General features: G+C 35.4%; 1 protein-coding gene across 4 annotated transcripts in view; it reads right to left on the minus strand.

Annotated features, from left to right (window-relative positions):
• The window catches only part of sick (sickie), a 353303-nt gene that overhangs the window by 318876 nt on the left and 14708 nt on the right, over nt 1-19719 (minus strand). The gene's annotated exons all lie outside the window — the stretch shown is intronic.

Genomic DNA, 19719 nt, shown 5'->3' on the forward strand with positions numbered 1-19719 from the left:
AATTGATTTTTTTCTAATAAGCAAGCGTGGGCAACGCCCCATATTTCGGATGTAAAAAAGAATATGGACTCTACAAGTGCGTCATATAAAACATAAAGGATTTTTTACTCCAATTAAACATTTGTTTACGAAGAGATGCTTAATTTAACTAGAGCCTGCTGCAAACTACTTATAGATAGAATAAGAATTAGAATAGAGTCAGGACCTATACCCCATGGCACCGCAGCCTCAAGAGGCTTATCCTCTTTTTTGGATCTAGTAGACGAAACCTCCCCTACTAAAAAGGTTGAGGGCTGGGCTTTCCCTACTAGTTCTTTTTGCGCTACTATCTTCTTTGGTCTCAAGGAATCAAAGGTTTCATAGCGCAATCGAACAGCCAGTGAGAGGCCGTTTCCTCCTCTTCCTGACACAATCTGCACAAAGGTTCCCAAGGTAATAAGCCCCACCTTGTTCAGAAGCTTATATGTGATAATCATATGGTATACACCACCGCCAAATTCAAAAATATGTAGTATTAATCACACGTTTTAATAATCACCTCTAAAGTACCCTAAAATAATTCTTTCAAGTAGAAGTGATAAACCATCACATAAGCAAGCAACGTTTTTAGTGATATAAATATCGTTGGCGCAATTATTGAAGTAATAAACTCTGATATCTATTCTAATTTTGACTTTCTGACAAAATTGTGCAATTCCTACCGTAAAATGGTACCAATGGATGCATTTTCAAACATGAAAACCAGAATTTAGAAAATTGGAAAACGATTGCAAACCTTTCTCATGCCAGGAAAAGAGCAAGTTAAAGGATTCAATCAATAACTTTGATCGAATAATTAACTTGAAAGCTTTCAATGAAGAAGTTTACTTTGCTGCTTTTGCTAAAGATCCGGAAGTAAAATAACGAGTAGAAAAAGTTTGCAGGAAGTTACTTAACAGCTCGGCAACTGCCAGCAAAGTTAATCAGCCACTGATGTTTAAAATACATCGAGTCAGCTGTTAAAAAGTAAAATTATAGTAGAGGGGATAATATAGGAAGAAAGTTAAGATAGAGAGGGGATTAGTGGAGCAGGATGGAGCATCTTTGCTCTTTGTTCATCAGTGTATGGTCTCTCTCTTTCTCTGATCCCAGTTTGGTGGGTCGGTTTGGTTCCTACGTGGACGGCAGGAGTGTTGGGAAGGGCCGTCAGTGTTACGTAAAAATAAACAGGGAAGTTACATGGAGAGGAAGGAGTTACAAGGCGCGGCGGAAGAGACTCGAGACTGGCGAGCTAACAAAATGATCTCAGCGCAGCTTCTTTCGCCTAATATAGGTTGCAAGTCCAGCCCAACTAGTACGTAACTGCAGTCAGAGTTTAGACCAGATAAACGCCTGTACAAAGCACATCTGTCAACTGTTCCCCCTTAAATACATTGCAATACATCTCACGATAGTGTTTGGCGCGCTATCTGCACAACAATAAACCAAGCTATAATTAGACTAGAAAGTACACTTTTGAAGCGTTGATAACTTAAGAAGGGCGAGCTAATGATTTTAAAGCTGTCACTCTAAATAGCTTTAGAAAATTGTGGCCCTTTTAGTGGTTATGGCTTCTTTAGAGTTTCAATATGTCTAACAGCTAGGTTTTATTTATTTAAAATTTAACGTTTTCTCAAGAATAATTGTGATTTATAACTTAAATAAATCTTTAAATGGTTAATTAAAGAGTCATTGGCATTAGTCAAGATATAATTCAGAGATTGCACAAGAAATAACCGATTGTGATTGTAGCTAAATTAAATAAAACTTAATTCTACATATTTGTGTGTTACAGTAGAAGAGAAAACGTCTATTTCATACTGAAAACAATCTGCAACGACGATCACAAACCACGGCTGGTACGAGTATACCATACCTGGCAAGTTTCAAAGTAGAACTGCCATAAATTACTTTAAGAATAAACTAAATATAGGGCAGTCCTTTTGGTTTCCGGCTAATAAAAAACCAGATGAGCTGGTGAAGATGGGTACAACCTAACTGTTAACAGTATACAATAACGCTAAAACATTAACTGCGTTAATTTGTGTTAATTCTAGAACAAAAACAAAAAATCCAAAATCAAGGTTAGGTAGGCTTATTTCTGCACCAGATGGCAACCAAATCGAGGCATATAACTCAAAACTAGGTTCTAGGGTAGTAGATACATCGCAAGGACCAATTTTAGATGGAAAGCAAGTTCAACTAGATTGAAAGCAAGTTTAAATTTGACTAAGAAAAGTTACCCCATTCCTTTATTTTTCAACATGTTGAACTTTATTTTGGTCGAAACTGTTTAATTTATCTGAAAAAGTTAACTAATGATTTTTTGAATCATCATACGCCTCCAGGCATTACAGTCAAAAATACTTCGAAAACTTCTTAACGCTCCGTTCTATGTATCTAACCTCACTATCCATAATGACCTCAAAATCCCTTTCATTACAGGATCTTGCTAACACTCGTTTCATCAAATTTCATTCCTTTACTGCAGCTCATCCTAACCCTCTCATAGAACACCTATCTTCCTCCACATTACCAGGTAATCCTCTAAGGAGATTGAAGAGAAGATGGCCTCGTGATCTTCTCTTATCGTGAGAGCAGAGCACATTACTGGAGTGACACCACTGGGTGCCTTCTCCACTCATCATTTTCTTTTATTTCTTTTTTTTTATTTTACCATATTTGTTTGTTGCAACAACTGTTGCAGTGGTAAATTGCAATAAAAGATTTTTTTAAAAAAAAAGAATCAACATTTCAAAAAACTCAGATGTGAGACTTAGGAGAACCTTTGATGGGACTGAATTGATGTTTTCTTTTTTTGAAGCAGATCCTTATAATCTGGCATTATTGCTCAAGGATACGTGATGGATGATTTAGCAAATTTATTATAAAGTATTTAAATAAATTCAAAGAGAAATAGTGAAGATTTAACAACGTAAGACATTACATTTTGGAGTTGTTCTTTTTTTTTAATACAACATCTTAATACCATCCCTCCAACATCTTAAAGTTGGAGGGAGGTTAATAAAATAAAAAAAATTAAGAAAAACATTAAGTAATAAACAAACGTCAGTGAATAAGTAATTCCCCTAACACTTTGTGAACATGTTCTCCTACAAGTAACTGTAGCGAAGTGAATATATAATCAAATTTCAGTCCAATTAAATTACAGTATCCAGTTGGTGTTACGAACGCCCCTCAATTCTATTTAATATTTGATTAGTGTAAGTACACCTAGTTGCTTTTGGCTTGATATTGTATATAGTGACTAGGTGGGTCAGAGTTGGAAAGGAAAATTGTAAAGGAAAGTTGGGTGTTGCATTAAGAGCACAACGGGACGGATATGCTCAAGTCACTATAGTTGTGCACACTAATAGGTAGGGTGTTCCGGTTTGGGAAGGAAGAAGCTCTGAGATTAATACCACATCAGGACAAAAGCTCAAGTGTTCAAGTGTATATACGTATATAAAGCTACCGTGATAACCATCATTAAACTGCATTTAATTTATCTACATCTTTTATCTAAACATGTAGAGCTAAAATCATCATTAAAGCGACTTTTTTAAAAAAAATTAACGACTGAATAAAACAGCTTTTTAAAAAAACCATTCAATTTCAACAAATTGTGGAGTGAAATGCAATTATTGTATAATTGGAAAGCACGTTAAAATATTTTTAATTTTATCTCGCCCTAATTATGAAACAAAAAGTTCTCAATTACAGCATAAAAATTTAAAAAAATTCAAGACTATCATTTGGCAATACCTCTTAAGTCTAATTGTAGAAATGGATTCGAACTAGAGCGATTGCTCATAGAATGTAGACGTCTATAAATTGAACAATGTGTATAGTGAGTGAGAATTAGTGTGTGATGATTTTTTTTTACGAAGTAGAACATAGTTTGCGAGGAAAGATTCAAAGCTTATTGCTGTTTAAGGCAATTAGCAGAACTATAAGAGCATGTTGTAACAAGTTAAGGTAATTCTAAAGGAGGGGTGAGCGCTATTTTGTTGGCAAATGTAAAAGCTACAGTCAAGCGATAAAGCTTTCCCCAGGTAGGTTTTAACAACAAGGAGCAGGAAACAAGCTCTATCTTAAAAGCTCAGCTGATAACCTAAGAACTTACACTTCTCCTGCCTCAAGCTAACATTGTCAGGTAGGACAAGATTGTTGTTGTTGTTGCTGCTTCCAGCCAAACTACAACAACGTCAGTCCCATCTGATTATTACGCCCTTCTCAACTACTCTGTGCTTTCCCACCCCTGCTTATATCTCCTTCAAAACGAGAAACCTTCTTCAGATTTCCCACTTCATCACAATTTTAATCTCAGTGCCTCTTGACGATGCCCAGTTAGAAAATACTTCATAATGACGGGATCCTATTTATCGTATTACAGCGAAATTGATCGAACAAATGTTAGCAATCTTCCTGTGTCTCCATCGTCTTTAGTAATGTATAATTTTACGGAGAAATCCTTTTCCGCTACACGGAAGTACATAAATTGGTTGGAATCTTCTGCAACTTATCAATGAGTACCAATACACTACACCAATTGGCTTCTTAAATTGTACAGAACCATCCAAATTTGACATAATTTCGCAATTTAGGCCAATTGGAATAAATCCACAGTTATTTAGCTGATAAAGAAACTAGTAGAACTGACCGCAGTAGTAGAACAACTAGTAGAACAACTTCTCAACAGGATCTCTGAGACAAAATGGGGACCTTTCCGAGAAATCAATCCTAGCTCCAGTACATAAGAGCAGAATTCAACCTCAGCTACAGTGACCATAAGAATTATATTCGGCGCTTTACTCTCCACGCCCATAAAGACAAGCCAACTGCAAGCAGGAATTGTAAAGAGATTAGTTATCCAAAGAGATTAGATCAGGCAATTTTCGTGCAAAATACACGCTATAGTCTCAAGGAGAGCCGGAGATGAAAGCAGTTCTCTGTAGACCATCAACACATTCTCACATCCGAGATCTCATTGGACACATATCTAGTAATGAGGAAGTTGTAGACTTCTCGGAACTGTTAGAACTTCCAGCGGCTGCACAAAGAGAGGCGTTGAATTTTACAGATAAAGTTGCAGCTACACTTTGTTCAAAAGTGTTCAAGAAACTTTTTAAAAGTCTAATTTCTACTAGAAGTTAACGCTGTGTTGCAGGGAAAATTGGTTCTTTAAACCAATTGCGAGATGCATGACAACAAGTAGATAGATAAGCTGGAAAGAATCTCCTGCATTCACATTCTCTGGAGCAAAATCTAGCTACAACTTGGAGCAATCAAATAGAATTCCCATCAACTTTCCTCGCAAAAAGGTGGCGAAGTACTTGAAAACTGTAACTGGAAATAATAATTACATGCAGAGTCATCTACTCTGACATTGCACGTTGGAGGAGATGACCGCTTTGTGCCCAGGTGAAGTAAATGGACACTGTTGGCACAGAGATTGGACTGAATTGCAGGAGAAAGGAGAACAAATCAAATATCTTCACTCCTATCACAAACTTGCGTATTTTGGCAAATGGCAATATTCTGTACGTTGTTCATAATTTTATTGCATAATTCACGAATGGCTCAGAATATTTTTAAATGATTACTTATTTTTATTAACATAGTTACAAATATTTCACTAATTTATTAATCATTAAATGTTCAGTTCAATAATTAAAAGTTTTTAGCTGAATTGAACATTTGAATTAGAATAATTTTTTTGTTTAGCTGTATTTTAAAAATAAGTATTCCTGAAATGGGAACGTAGGGCAAAGAGGAAGAAGTCTGCAGTAGCCATCTGTGGCCATCAGTCACGATACCTCGTCAACAGCTTGCAACTGACGAACCTACGTGAGAGATATTGACTACGTCTGTGGTGTGTGACACCTGGCCTGTAAGGTAAAAATCGATAATCAGATAATTGCAGATATGGTCTATAGAGTGGATTAAATGCAACCACATATGTGAAATAAACGATTGGAAAGAAAAATATATAATCTAGTTTTTTGTTTTTTTTAGGCTTGGTGGGTTGCTATAATTGGTTGGTTTAAAAATGTTTGGGTTATTGGTTTCTTCGAATTATTTGCCTAGGAACTTCTTCAATTGGATGTCCGCTGAAAGACAGGTGATTATAAAGATAAATAATGTAGAATGTTAAGGATTTACAACAAAACATTTGTTTCTGCGGAAGAAGTGAAGCTGAACTGTTGTCAGAGATAAGTGATGAGAGCCACCCATGTTTGGTACTGGTGGTAGTTACTGTGTAGACTATAGAATCCACAAGAAATCAACAGTTGATAAAATTAGTGAAAATGCGATGACTGACTCCTAGCGTCTTAGGATAACGTATGATGGTGAACCAGACAGCAGACGGCCACGAAGAAGACCCACGTTGCGGCGCCTAGAAGTCGCAACTAGGATGGATTAGGATGAGATAGAAATGGAGAAGAGGAACAGATAAGAAGGGCTAGCGACCCTTCCTAGAGGTGGCCACAGTTCACTTCAAATTGTACAGACGTTGGGAAAAAGTAGAAGAAAAAAGAAAAAACATTTTTCCCTTATTCAGAGAACTTTTTCTTTTGCGAAAACTCAATTTGGGTAGGATTGTGAACTTCTTGCTGTAAATAGCAGATAAAGAAAGTTGAAGATAAAGGAGAAATAATGTGTTGTAGTAACTTTCGCAACAAATATCTAGTGTAATGAATGACAATGCGAGAGGAAATATAACTTTCAACGACTCCTAAAATGTAATCTACTTCACAGTATAAAAAAGGTAACAACGCACTCACACACACCTGAAAGTGAAAATCCGAAGAACAGAATGGAACAAAGTAACATAATTTGAAGCAAGTTCTACCAGAGTGCGTGATAAAGCAACCCTTGTACACAAAGCATCCACGTTAAAGCTTTCTTCTCTCTTCGCTGGCAAAGAAAAGAGAGACGGCCATCTCTAGCATAAGTTGCGCAAAGTAAGTACTTAGCACAAGAAAAGTTTTTGTTTCGGAGAACTTTGAAACAGTCCAAAAAAAAAAGAATAAGACCTTTACGACAACAAAAATTGCAAAGATCTTATCAAAATTGAGGAATAACGCATTGTTTAGGATGTTTTTTTTTGTTTCTTTCCGAAACGAATAATCTAACCAGGAAACGGTTCCCTGTTAATTGATTACAGGAAATGAAACATGTGGGTAAAAAAAGGCACCTATCGTGTACCTCTAATTAAATGTGGCCGGTACAACACAATACCATCAAACTTTGCCACTTGCAATCGTCCAATTACTCATTTGTATTTATTGCTTGCTAACAACAGAGTAAACTCTACTGATTTGCGTTGTTGCTACTTGAACTAAAGATACGGTTCGCTCTTTTTAAAAAGCATAATTGTCAAGATTTGTAATTTTTTCCTAAGTATTACAAGAACAAATCTGTTCTTAATTACATTTATGGTCGTTATGGCCATCTAAATAAATAAAACCTTTACTTCCAATTCGCATACATAATAAATATTTAACACTAAATTCTTCAAAGATAAAAAGAAACTAATCAATGGAAACTAGGTCCATTTTTTGGCAAAGGCTTAGCGAAATTTCTTCCATAACTGTATATCTAGAACCGTTCTCCACCAATTGGTGCTACCCACTGCACTCAGTGCTGGAACGATCCAGGAAATTTGGAGCTTTTTATAGAAAGGATGTTCCTTTTAACATAGGTTGCCAGATTTATAATGAATTTTCTAGGAAATGGGGTGGTGATTACGTTGGCACACTTCTCTTAATTAGTCCCTAATCTGCTGATGGATGGACCCCTGACTCCAGCTTCATATGTTCCAGGAGCTGAAACTTCAGATAGAATTCAAAGTCTTACAATAATAAAGATGAAGTAAAAAGTGAATAGCTTTTAGATTGAAATGTTCACATTCTCTCGGAGTGATCAGCAGCACATCTGCCATCGAAACTAAAATAAAAACTACGATATAAAAAGAATTACACTTTATAAAAAAACACACACGGAATTACAAACTGTCTACATACAAGACTAAACTGAGGAAGAGTTCAAAGTCCACAAACATAACGAAATAACAAAAACACCAGATAGAAATATTCGCTGAAACAGATAGAATGAAAGTGTTTCAGTGTACAGTGCGCGTGCGTGTGTATAAGAGAGAGATGGTAATCTAAACAGTGCGAGTTTATTCCAAACATTCTGTTTAATGTATCTGTAAATATTATACAATCTGTTTCATCTATTACTTCCCAAATGATAAATAAGTGCTTTATTAAAGGTTTTAGAAATTCCATTCCATTGCTTCTGCAGTAAATAATCATTTATTTGCAATAATTTAGAATGTAATAATAAAAGAATTTCTCGTAGTAATAAAATCACTAATTAGTGAGTTGTGTCGGTTGGTAATTTGGATTTTTTAATTAAGTTATGAATGTCAAAACTTTACCAGTTACAGCTTACTAACTTTACTCAGCTTTGCTGATGATTGTCATTAAAGAGGATCAAAAAGTTTAAGGAAGGGAAAGTCATAGTTGGATATCATCTGGAAAAATAATAACATAGTGGGAGTATGACATTAACCTGCACAATCTTTTTAAAGACTTGCGAGTATGACATTAACCTGCACAATCTTTTTAATGACTTGCGAGTATGACATTAACCTGCACAATCTTTTTAAAGACTTGCGAGTATGACATTAACCTGCACAATCTTTTTAATGACTTGCGAGTATGACATTAACCTGCACAATCTTTTTAAAGACTTGCGAGTATGACATTAACCTGCACAATCTTTTTAAAGACTTGCGAGTATGACATTAACCTGCACAATCTTTTTAAAGACTTGCGAGTATGACATTAACCTGCACAATCTTTTTAAAGACTTGCGAGTATGACATTAACCTGCACAATCTTTTTAAAGACTTGCGAGTATGACATTAACCTGCACAATCTTTTTAAAGACTTGCGAGTATGACATTAACCTGCACAATCTTTTTAAAGACTTGCGAGTATGACATTAACCTGCACAATCTTTTTAAAGACTTGCGAGTATGACATTAACCTGCACAATCTTTTTAAAGACTTGCGAGTATGACATTAACCTGCACAATCTTTTTAAAGACTTGCGAGTATGACATTAACCTGCACAATCTTTTTAAAGTCTTCCCACAAGCCTAAGAGTACATTAATATGCCTAAATAAAGACATGAAATGCCCGATGAAATGAATTCGCATTCTTTAATCAAATAGCCCTTTGCGATAGTTTCAAGGTGACGATATCTATTTCTGAAAGAAGTAAGGTTGGCTAGGAAAGTGGAGAAAGAAAGGGGCTTCAAGAACGTATCTCCAGCTAAGAAGGACAACATGGAGCGACGTTAAGCCTAATTACAATAACGATTTCACAGTTTCATCGATTATCAAAAAACAAATTGAAGGAATACATAGATCTGTATCAGAGTGCACTTCTCTGTTCGGAATACAGAATTCACTACGATACATTTGACTTTAACTTGAAAAACGATTAACGTGGAATCCAAATATGAGGCTCAAAAAAATTTACCACAAGCTACTACGACTTCTAAAGTAAAGTAATAGCCTACCAATTAGGTGTCGTGGACGGAGGCGACTAGCAAACATACTTTACTGTAAATTTCTTTTATTAACCATTAAATAAAATCCAAGGCCTACAGACCGGGAATCGAACAGAGTACCAAATTCATATTAGCTTCGCAGGTTTACTACGACTTCTATTCAGACAACAAAACTGATCGACAACAATAAGGAACAGAATTACAACACAATCTTAAAATCGATTTGACTAAGGACTTGAAGGAGGTCAGCCAAGCATTCCATTATATATATGCCCTACAATCCTTGACAGTACAAAATTCTTCGGCGATAAATCTGTATCCTATAAAATCCACCCATCATTCAGGATGACCAAAACATACCAATCTTTTTTATTCTTAACTTGCGGTAAAAAATTTCATTTTCACTTCTCTGGACATCCAAATTCTCTTATTAATCCCATTGAACGACTGATGCGCCATTGTCCACGCAATTTACCCCGTGATAGAGAACAGTACACATAAATGCTGTACAAAATCATTTATCTCGTTTTCGCATTGCTGTAAAATTGTATTTTACATTTATACAGCCAAATATTCATTGACCATTTGCTGGCTAACTCAGGGATTAAAATGAACCTAAACTTTATTAGTCATTATCTTTCTATTTTTCACACGAAAACTAATTTTAATCCCAAGAAAAAATGTCTTCTACCTTCTTCTTAGCTAACATCTTAGTTACTAAACTTAGCTGCAGGATATTAGCGAATATTGTTCATGGATCTAGTTTGTTACACGCGTGAGCCATGTGCAAAGTTTGTACCAAGTTAACATTTACAAGAAGCACGTAAATATTTTATTTACTACCACTAAAATAGGTTTTCCAAACATGTCCGAAGAAGAAAAAAGAAAACACTTTTCTAGCTAGATTATTGTTGAAAATTAAGACTTCCGTAACTTGAATTATAGAAAAGCTTTAGTTGCAGCCGGCGAGTGTGTTTCCTAGCCTCCAGTGCCGTGGTATTTTATGTTTTTGGTAGCAGCGGCGGACAGACTAACAAGAGCGGAACCAGTATACTGTAGTCCCAAAGGTATCATAAACTTTCTACACCCTCTTGTACAACTTGATCCTTCCAAACTTATTCTCTGTATTGTGTGTGTATGTAAGCTTTACACAAAAGTGTGGACTGCACCCTTGCACAGATATACGAGTGAAAACTTTACAAATTCTAACGCATTATCACTGTATGAGATAGGAAAATGCACTTTTTATAACTTTTAAAAACACATTAAAAGGAAGTTGGTTATAGTAAAAGATGGAGATATAAAAAGGGTATGAAGTTTGGCACCATTTTAGAAGTTAACAAAGAGGAATCGGTTTCTTAAAACGTACGCTTTGGGTTGTTAACACATAAACTTTAACAAACACCTCATTGTTTTGCATTTTGAACATGGTTTTGTCAAATTTTTAAAGAGAGAAACAAAACAAAAATATAAAGTAAAATTTACACGATTTTTTTTTTAAATGCAAAACATAAATTCAAAATCTAGTTTCAAAATTCAAATTGTAATAGATGTTGATTTCCCTTCAATATTCACTTTAAGAAAAATGACAACTTCGATACAATCCGTCTTTCTGTAGTCCCTGTAAAATTAAAATACCTGGGGAAAAAAATATTGAATAAGATTGATAGATGTTTATTGCTATAGTCCATTTCTAGAGGTCGAAGATACTAGAGCAATAATTCATAGAGGACAATCAAAGCTAGAAAAGAGCAAACATTTGTCTTCATTGTTTGTCGAACTAATTGTTCAGTCGGCCGATCACCATCAAGTCCAATTCCACTGGAAAACAAATAAAGCGCAGAATTCCTTGAGTGAATGACTCAGCTTTTGGTAGTACTAGATGCGGAAGATACATATGTCTGGTACCCAGAGTACACAACCCAAGGGTAATAGCTTGGCAGCAATTTCGCCGAGACTCTGGCCACTTTGTTAGGGGAGTAAATAGTCTGTGACTCACCTATAATATGGTGGTTGGGAGTTAGATGTTTCAGTGGTAGAGCGCCGTAAGCGTGGGAAATTAAATATTAACAGAGAGATTCGACCGTGGCGTCATAGGAGGACCCCGTGAAGGGGGCGGAAGGAACACTTTATTGAGGTGGTGCATTAGTTGGATTGAAACACAAGTGAAGGGTTCAAAGCGCTCCTTCCCTTCAAATCTACCTGAACTGAGGGATTCTCCTACGTAATGTTTTAAGATTGTCATACAACAATAAATTTTTCAAGGAAGGATAGCAACAACTAGAAACAAGAGTACAAATACAATCTAAAACAACAATTTGGATCAGTTACACAATCTAATTTTATAGAGCTTAAAATTGCTTCCAACATCGAAAACTGGTGTTAAAAAGAAGCCGATCAGAAATCGTAACACAGTAGCAAAGAAATAAATAGCCATCAATTCATTGAAATGGAGACTTACTCACTGCGCTGAGTACCTAAACAGTCAGGACAGAAGACGCACCAATCTTAAATGAAAAATTATAATTTAGTCCACCCCAAGGAGCTGCATCAAAAAGGGCGAACGATAGCCAACAGGAACAAAACTCGAGGAAGGAGATGAACGTAGTGAGTCATATAGTAAATAGTAAATAGTAAATAGTAAGAAAATGCGATAGCAAATTCAGGAGTAGTGCCCATGCAGTGAGTGAATGAACGTAGCAGCGTAAAATATGTAATGGATCTAGAATAAAAATCACAGAAATCATAAATACTACTTCAACTTAAGAAGTAAATAGTTATTTCTGTGACTATTAAGCGAAAAGATTCTTGTCTTATGATTGGGCGAGTTGTACTCACACGAGCGGAAACATAAATCGATTCCTGAAACTCAAAGCAGTGGGTAAGTTGCAGAAAAGTTGTACACTTACCACTGAACAGCCAATACTGTCTAGAATTTAGGAACACCGAACGAGTACATGGGGTAGCGTAAGAGATTGGAAATAAAATTTTGATGGCATTGGTTGTGGCAACGTTGCTCACAACTTCCTCATGGAATATCCAATTGAACCTTTTTATATTAGGAGAGCAGCGCTCCATCGTCTGTCAGTAGAATTAGAACCTTTAGCTAAGTTCCTCCAGCTGGTGGAGAATCTGTTTTTTAATTTGTTCGTAAAATTCACTTAGAAGCCACTACAAGTGATAGTCTAATTTTATAGAAAATTAAAGAATTTTATAAGTAGAAGTAGATGTAAGATTACAAGGGCAAAGCCAGAATGCATTTATGTCTTCCGAAGGGAGATTTAATGTTCTTCTTTGTTTTCGACTCTGTTAAACAAAGTTATTTTATTGAACAAAGCAAAAGTAAATTGAACAACGGAAATGTTGTAAATAAATTTAATTTAAAAATAATTTAGGTATTGCAAAGTATAATTAAGAAATAAAAAATACACCTCCTAATAATTCCAAAAGAAGAAGGAGTAGAATAATAATAATAATAATAATAATAATAATAATATTAATAATAATAATAATAATAATAAGGGAAGGGATTAGCTATGCGGTTAGCATACTGGACTCCCACGCGGAGGTACCGGGTTCGAATCCAGCAGCTGACCCTTAGATTTTCTCTTCCTAGGAGCTTCTTACAGCTCACTGTCCGGTGATGGACAGTGTTGTCTGTAACGAGAGAACACTGTCCGGAGGCCGGCAGTGCACTGGAAAAAGCTCCGGGCGCTAATAACCTCAGCTGTTGATGCGCAATAAAAAAAAAAAAAAATAATAATAATAATAATAATAGTAGTAATAATAATTCGCACGCTCTGCACTCTCTCAGCGTCTGATACAGAATCCTCAATAAGATTTTCTTTCACTAAGTGTCGTCATCGCATTTCAAAGTATGCAACAACTTGATAGTAATTAATTCTTAGTAGTGTGGGATATTTGGGGCCCAGATCTCAGAGGGTGAAGTATTGAAGAAGTGTCTGTACAGGACGATGATATTTCTTCTAACTAATTTTGATGTCGGTATTGGAAGCTGATTTAATGATTCTATATAAGAGCTGAACGCTGAAACAGAAATACACACACACACACACACACACAAATCATAGTGTTAACAGAATACGATCCGGGACCACGTCCAACATTACGTAGAATTACCAATACACAGATTAGCATTCTATTTCTCACTTGCACACAGCTGTTCTGCTACCAGCACCGTCCCGGGCAATACAATCAATCAGTTATCTACTCATGCAATAAGACTCATCAAAATGTATCGCTGAAATAACATCAAGAATGTTATCGAGCTGTTATTGTAGTCGTATCTTTAATGAAAGAAAATGTGTAACCGGAAATAAATGAGTAATGTATTTAGAGAAAGAGGCATTCAGATGAATTTTTTTTCAGCTTTACAATGTAAGCAATTTGAACGATGAGACTACACTTATCTCTTAATTTATCTACTTCATTATCGCAATTACTGCAATTTCCCGCAATTATTGGGTCTTCACCGATAATATCTGTTGTAAAGGTCCAATAGTAAGCATTAGTGTGTCTAGTACGGGAAGTGGTACTTTTCTTTTGGGTAAAGAACATGGCGACACGAGCCGATTCTGTGGAGGAGGCGATGCGCTGGAGATACGTACAACATATTTTCCACGGACTTTGATGCCATCATTCAAAGAGTATGCAGAAGTTACTAAGTACTGGTACATAGCTATTGCTCCTAGAACCTTCCACAGATTCTGGAATTCCTTAAATATCTAAATTTGAATGAAGTGGTGGTTGGCGGAGTAGATCTGTCCACCACTATAATAAAAAATAAAGATTAACATTTCTCTTTGTGATTCGTACCGCATATCTAGTAAAAATATCAGTTCAAAAAGCCTTAAAAAATGTGATAGCTTCCAAACTGGGTTATTTGAGCTCCAATGGAATTATTTCGCACCTGACAACTAGAACTCGATCGATTCGCAGACTTACAACTGCATCAACACGGTACCCCAGCTAGACGCCAACATACACCCCTTCACTTCCTGCTATAATTATCAACCTCTATTACTTAGAAGACGAGTCTCCTTTCATATTTGTGGATGTGTGAATAATTTATAAGAAAACAAAGCACATCTCCAGGACATAATTCTGTTAGGATGAAGTTTTTAAAGCTGCACTCTCCCATTGACATATTTTCTTTAAATTAAGTACTATTGCCAAACGTTAATTTTGCTATAAATTTATTTAATACAGAGTCGACCTACGATAACCGCAGATTGAAGCTGACTCAATTCAATTGGTTTGGAAGATCGCAGAGCCACTGGCCATTTCCAAACTACTGATGTGGATGTACAAAAACGCGTTGGAAAAGTGAAATCACAAATTAGTGGCTTCATTACTTGAACGTTCGGAAAATATTGTCAAGGTTGTTCTTCAATTGCATTTATGCAAAAATAGATAACAAAACAAATACCAATTTTCCAAATCTTACTTTGTGATGAAAATTTAAATCCTTTACAATAGGGAACCTTGACAGTTTTTCTTTGTCTTAGTACCCCAATCATTTCCTAAATGCCAAAGCCTTAGTATGATGATCGGCAAATGGTTTTATTCACATTACGTTTTGGAAAAACGGCGAATCTAAATATAGAATATTCTTAGAATATCTTTCTTTCTGCACAAATCCTCTTGATCAAAATGTTATCTTCATAAAGATTCCAGATCGTTCTCCAAGACGACTGAAACGTTGTTGGCCTCGAGGTCATCACCGACAATAATGCAATAAACTCCAGTGAGAGTGTTGCCAATGGCTTCTCTCCTTCAGCTGATCCACTCATGAAGACTTCTTACATCTTATTCCCTGATCACTTTTTTATTTTTATAGAATCTTTAAAAAAAAGTTGAGAAACCATCAATATAAGATAGCTCTGTAAAGAAATCGTTGATATGAACCGAAAATTACTCCAAGAAAACGGGCTTTTTGTTAGTTGAAAGGATCCGACTCTTTGCTCACTCACAGCTTTCACAAATCAACATAAAAAAATGAATGAGATTGAAATTGAAGTTCTGCCGCAGCCTCCAGACTCCTCAGACCTGTCGCCAACAGTTTTTCTTCTTTGCAAGCGTTTCATACTGGTAGGACCTTCACCAAGTAAAGTACTTGGCATTCATCGAACTCCTTTGAGTACCCAATACTTACAATGATGTGGATTTCTCGTTGACAAAGATGCGCGATGCTAGTTCAGTTTATTCTATAGAGAATTTTGCTGAACACCGGAGCAATGTAGAAGAAAGAAAGTCCAACAAGACCTTGCATATTCAATAATCACCTAAACATTATTCATAATAAGTTTCAATAAATAAATCAAGATGGTAATTATCAAAAAATTAAAAAAAGATATGCACATATTACATATTTATATAGCAGATGAGGAATTGCCTTTGATATCGAGTTGGAGGTCTAAAATAGTACATCAGTAATTCAACGTTAGTTCGAGCAGGCACCATCATAGAATAACAAACGACTTGTTGGTATTACCATTTCACCAATACAGGCTTTCAATTCAGAAGGTTGGCAGTGTTGCTATAATGAGGAGAGTTCACCTTGTCATATCTAAGTATAGAATATTTGAATTCAATAAAATTAGAACAATATGATACATGGTTTTACTTTGCCTATTTGAATACCTCATAAAATCTAATATTAATGGACGGTCGAGAAAGTGATTGCAGAGGTTAGCATTACTGGATTCCCACGCGGTGATACTGGCTTCGAATCCATCTGATTCGATTTTTTTTTTTCTAAGACCTGAACTGTGATGGACAGTAATGAACATTGTCCGTAGTAACGTAGAAAGCTCCAAGCGTAGATGACTTCAGGTTGTTGTCGCGCCTTAAATTAAAAAAATTGTAGCGCAAGCAATTGTGAACACACATTTGTTGACTTTAGCCCCGGTTTAGCAAATGTTAATAAATAAAGGGAAATAGTCTCAGCGGAAGGATTATAATAGTCTCAGTTAATATTATTATTATTGTTATTATTATTGCAGAATGTACTCGTGAGTCAGCAGTTCACACCCCTTCTATACTCACACACTGGCAATGGCGACATATGCTTTTAAATGAACACAGAATGCTAAGGGGCGCACTCTACGGATTACAGCACAAAAGCTGTCTAACACAGGGCAAAGGTTGTTCTGTAGGGATGAATTAATATCTACTTTATGTCCTCAGTACATAGGTAGACCCACAAGTGGATTAAACCTTTTTTTCATTTACCTATCGCATTGTTCATTTTGATAGTATCTGGCCAGAAAGAAGAACGAACGATAGATATGAATAAAACAAAGGGAAAAAATGAAATTTCCAATTCTAATTGTTTCTCATTGATAATAATAATCCCGATTAAAATGGATTTCAACTTCAACCAGCGGCACCCGGGCAGTATGTGGCCCGCATTAAATAATTTTAAGACCCACAAGATTCCTCCTAACTTTACGAAATTTGTTCCGCATCTCCAAAAAGAAATTATTGACTTACAATGTAATAAGGAGCATTTTTTAAGGAGAGCAACATCAGAATCAAAAATAAGAGCGCCCCTGTTTCAAAATACAACTATTAATAGTATTAGTTTTCCTTTTTAAAATGAAATTTACAATACCCAAACTCACACTGCTAACATTATAATAATATAAACAATTATAGTATACATTTACCTTTAAAATTGCGCGAAATTGAAGCTTAAAGTTTTGTAGTTTTGCACTAAATTAAAAATTCAAATGGCTGTATCTCTTATCCAATTAGCGGAATCACAGCGAAAATATAGGCAATTATAGCACTCTTTTACCTCGACAATTGTATAGGGGTACAATTGTATAGAAGGCTGCAGCCTTCTAGCTGTATTTACAAAGGAGATATTAGATGATAAAGTTTGGTGACTTTACAATTGCTTCAAATTTCAAATGGCTATATCTCTTATCCTATTAGCGGAATCCCTGTGAGAATACAAACAATTATAGTACTCATTTACCTCTACAATTGTATAGAATTGCAGCCTTCTAGCTGTATTTACAGAGAAGATATTAGATGTTAAAATTTTGGGAATTTACACTTGCTTCAAATTTTCAAATTTCCAATGGCTCTATCTCTTATCCTATTAGCGGAATCACAGCGAAAATCTACGCAATTATAGTACTGTTTTTCCTCTACAATTGTATAGTATTCCAGCCTTCTAGTTGTATTTACAGAGGAGATATTAGATGTTAAAGTTTGGTGTCTTTACACTTGCTTCAAATTTCAAATCGCTGTATCTCGTATCTAATTAGCGGAATCACATCGAAAATATAGGCAATTATAGTACACTTTTACCTCTACGATTCTACAGAATTGCAGCCTTCTAGCTGCATTTACAAACAAGATATTAGATGTTAAAGATAGGTGACTTTATACTTGCTTCAAATTTCAAATCGCTGTATCTCTTGTCCTATTAGCGGAATCCCTACGAGAATATAGGCAATTATAGTACTCTTTTGCCTTTACAATTGTATAGAATTGAGCCTTCTAGCTGTATTTACAGAGGAGAAATTAAATGTTAAAGTTTGGTGACTTTACACTTGCTTCAAATTTCAAATGGCTATAACTCTTATCCAATTAGCGGAATCACAGCGAAAATATAGGCAGTTATAGTACTCTTTTACCTCTACAATTGTACAGAATTGCAGCCTACTAGCTGTATTTACACAGGAGATATTAGATTTAAATTTTGGTGACTTTACACTTGCTTCAAATTTCAAATGGCTATTCTCTTATCCATTTAGCGGAATCACAGCGAAAATATAGGCAATTATAGTACTCTTTTACCTCTATAATTGTATAGAATTGCAGCCTTCTAGCTGTATTTACATAGGAGATATTAGATGTTAAATTATGGTGTCTTTACACTTGCTTCAAATTTCAAATGGCTGTATCTCTTATCCAATTAGCGGAATCACATCGAAAATATAGGCAGTCATAGTACTCTTTTACGTCTACAGTTGTACAGAAATGCAGCCATCTAGCTGTATTTTCAGAAGAAATATTAGAGGTTAAAATTTGGTGTCTTTACACTTGCTTCCAACTTCAAATGGTTGTATCTCGTATCCAATTAGCGGAATCCCTGCGAGAATACAGGCAATTATAGTACTCTTTTACCTCTATAATTGTATAGAATTGCTGCCTTCTAGCTGTATATACAGAGGATATATTAGATGTTAAATTATGGAGTCTTTACACTTCCTTTAAGTTTCAAATGGCTGTATCTCTTATCCTATAAGCGGAATCCCTGCGAGAATACAGGCAATTATAGTACTCTTTTACCTCTACAATTGTACAGATTTGCAGCCTTCTAGCTGTATTTACAGAGGAGATATTAGATGTTAAAATTTGGTGTCTTTACACTTGCTTCAAATTTCAAATGGCTGTATCTCGTATCCAATTAGCGGAATCCCTGCGAGAATACAGGCAATTATAGTACTCTTTTACCTCTATAATTGTATAGAATTGCTGCCTTCTAGCTGTATTTACAGAGGAGATATTAGATGTTAAAATTTGGTGTCTATACACTTGCTTCAAATTTCAAATCGCTGTATCTCTTATCTAATTAGCGGAATCATAGCGAAAATATAGGCAATTATAGTACTCTTTTACCTCTTTGATTCTACAGAATTGCAGCCATTTAGCTGTATTTACAGAGGAGGTATTAGATGTTAAATTTGGTGTCTTTACACTTGCTTCAAATTTCAAATGGCTGTATCTCGTATCCAATTAGCGGAATTACATCGAAAATATAGGCAATTATAGTACTCTTTTGCCTTTACAATTGTATAGAATTGAGCCTTCTAGCTGTATTTACAGAGGAGATATTAGATGTTAAAGTTTGGTGACTTTACCTTGCTTCAAATTTCAAATGGCTGTATCTCTTATCCAATTAGCAGAATCACAGCGAAAATATAGGCAGTTATAGTACTCTTTTACCTCTACAGTTGTACAGAATTGCAGCCTTCTAGCTGTATTTACAGAGGAGATATTAGATGTTAAAGTTTGGTGACTTTACACTTGCTTCAAATTTCAAATGGCTGTATCTCTTATCTAATTAG

The sequence above is a fragment of the Rhodnius prolixus genome, unplaced genomic scaffold (genome assembly GCF_049639745.1).
Source record: "Rhodnius prolixus isolate KJV_2025 unplaced genomic scaffold, Rpr scaffold_1, whole genome shotgun sequence".
Taxonomy (NCBI): domain Eukaryota; kingdom Metazoa; phylum Arthropoda; class Insecta; order Hemiptera; family Reduviidae; genus Rhodnius; species Rhodnius prolixus.